The sequence below is a fragment of the Theobroma umbraticum genome, unplaced genomic scaffold (genome assembly GCF_002168275.2).
Source record: "Theobroma umbraticum cultivar Fairchild unplaced genomic scaffold, ASM216827v3 scaffold_60.0, whole genome shotgun sequence".
Taxonomy (NCBI): domain Eukaryota; kingdom Viridiplantae; phylum Streptophyta; class Magnoliopsida; order Malvales; family Malvaceae; genus Theobroma; species Theobroma umbraticum.
This window is the reverse complement of record NW_018397288.1, coordinates 283,423-286,211: the sequence shown is the minus strand read 5'-3', so window position 1 is coordinate 286,211 and position 2,789 is coordinate 283,423. Positions and strand designations below refer to the sequence as shown.

At 35.2% G+C, this 2,789-nt stretch overlaps 1 long non-coding RNA gene across 1 annotated transcript; it reads left to right on the top strand.

Annotated features, from left to right (window-relative positions):
* Positions 1–468: 468 nt before the first annotated feature.
* LOC149526225 (uncharacterized) lies at positions 469–987 on the top strand. Its single transcript, XR_016352220.1, has 3 exons — positions 469–681; positions 764–850; positions 926–987. It is a non-coding gene; the product is annotated as an uncharacterized LOC149526225 (long non-coding RNA).
* The last annotated feature ends 1,802 nt before the right edge of the window (positions 988–2,789 follow it).

The following is a 2,789-nucleotide window of genomic DNA, read 5'->3' as shown; positions in this document are numbered from 1 at the left end:
CATGGTAATCAAAGTAAGGATGGTAATGTGATTTGAAAAAGAAAAAGGATAATCGTAGTATGAAATATTATTGGGTGATAAGGTGGCATTAAAAAAGAAATGAAAATGAAATGCATAGAAATACATGTGAAATGAAATGCAAAGGAAATAAACCAAAAGAGAATACCATGTGAACGAATGCATGGGCAAGGCAATCTAACCAAAGGATAAAGGAATGGACAAGGAAAACGTTACATGTGCAAGCCACCAATGGAAAGTGGTGTTAATAACAAAGTGAGGAGTTGAATGGCATGGAATGTAAAGAAAAGAAAAAGAAAAGTGCCAAAAGTTATGAAGCCTTGGGCAATCCGCCCATGTAAGAAAAAGAAAAGGAAAAGAAGACTTTCACATGGCCATTCAAGTTCATTTCTCGTTATATCTACCCACACCAAAGAAATAGGAAACAAAATGACTTTGCCTTGAGAAAACTCACAAATTTGAAAAGAAAAAGGTAGGGAATCGGCTTTGAAAGGAAAAAGAGAAAGGAAGAAAGGAGAAAGAAGGAAAGAGAAAGGAGAAAGAAGGAAAGAGAAAGGAAGGTTCGATTTTGAAGGAACTAGAGAAAAACTGAGAGGTTTTCCTTCCACATGCCATTTTTGGAGCTTAAAGAAGACATTGGTGGTACGGCTTCGTGAATCCAAGGTAAGAAAGGTAAGAAGATTGTCATTTTGTTTGCATACATGCTTTGTAAACCAATTATAATGTGGGATTTTGCTTGTATTAGCAAGAATCTTCAAGGATTCAAGAACCGGATGCATGCATGTAGGTGGATCTTGGAATGCACGGTGATTTTGAGCTAGATAAGCAATGGGTAAGTGTTTTAGTCTTGAAATCACAAGTAGAAAGGAGAAATGAAATGTGTATTAATTGTTTATGTTTGTGGCAGCAATGGTGGCAGAGGATGTGAGGAAATTGTGAACTATATGTGAAATTCAAGCTAAAGACGAGAGGTAATCATGCAATGTGACTACATTGTGTTGTGTTGGCTTTGGTTGGTTGAAAGTATGTGGATTGTATGTTTAATGATTGTAAATAACGTTGATGAAAACTATGAAATTAGGTGAAGGATTTGTCGATTAATGTGCTGCCCATCTATGAGTACAATTAAGTGTATTGGGTTTGAATTGTTGCTAGGAAGTATACAAGTAAGGAAAGTTTTCTAGGGTGGCATGCCAAAAGAGATAACAGGTGATTGGCATTTAGAATTAGCTAGAGACGCACCTGAACCGATAGCGACATAGTGTCCCACTTTTCTAAGGTGAGTAGGTGCCTATTTCAAAAGTTTCATAAATTACATAATGATATACGTAGAGTAAATGTTGCCAGTTTTCGTTAAATGCATTGTGGAAAGCATGAGTTGCTAGAAAATGATAAGTGGTTTAAATACGTATTCATGAAAGATTTGTACACTGTTATTGTGGAAAGTATGAGCTGATAGAAATACTAGGCAAATGTGGATGCCATGACTTTTGAAATTGTTTTGAATATATATATATAAGCCATATATGTAAAGGGTTTTAAAAATCAGGAAACAAGCTCTTTAACACGGTTTATGTCAAAATGTGCCTTATTATTTGTGTGATGTGCATTCATGAATAAATTACATGTTCACCATGCCAATTTGATATTTAAACCTTATGCAACGGTTTTATATTATAAATTCTTACAAAGGAGTTTTATCACATTACCATGAATGGTATTTTGGAAATGGATTTGAAATAAGCTTTTGAGAACCCAACTTGATTTTTAAATGGTTTTATGAAATCGGGAAGTTTGAGAGTAGGCCGAATGTCACATTGAGATAGTGTGACCCTTGTTCATAAGTGAGCCATAGCTATAGAACCTTTGGGTCATTGATGGGTTGTTAGATGTGGGTGGGCCATGGTCTATGATATATACATGGCAAGGCCATGGGTTGATATATGTGGCTAGGCCACAAGCTGATATACATGGTTGTGACCACATAATTTGTCCGATGTTGGCCAAAATCGTCGAGACTACCATGGCTGTAGGAATCAGTAAAATGGGGCTCCCAGATTGATATTACATGAAAAAGGGTCCACAAGTTGATTATTTATGATTACCTACTCGAGAATGATGTCTCTTGTGTTTTCAAACATGACTTCTTTTGCATGGTGAGTAATTCTGGTTTTTCTGCAACTCTTTTATTTATATAATGACGTTGTGTTTAATACCTCGGGGATGAGATGATTTTATGAGCTTCTGTAAAAGCTTTGATAATGTTTGATTTTATGGGAGTATGCATGCTTATGTTAGTCTGATTTTAAGTAAAAGACATTAAATGATTTCGACAATAGAAATCTTTCACCCACACTGCCTTTGATACAATAATTGTTAAATGATTACTTTACACTAAATTCTTGGTTTTATATGTTAGGCACAAATGTTCCATTTGCTTTAAAATGGTTTATATACTCATATGATTTTAATATTCAAATTTTCTACTTTGGCTTGTTTTCCATCTACGCCTTGCTCACAGAGCCAATGATCACTGAGTTTGTGAGACTCACTCTCTTATCTCCCTTTTACAGATAGTGATCAGCCTAGCATGCATCCATCTGCACTTATTATCCACCGCAGATAAGTAAAGGCATCTCATAGCACTTTATTCTGTGTCCCTCCACTGCTAGTGATTGAGTCGTTCTAGTGCATTTGTTTTTGTAGATAGACACTAGTCTCAATATAATTGTATAGTTTGAAATTATACATTTGGATGTAGTTTTATAATT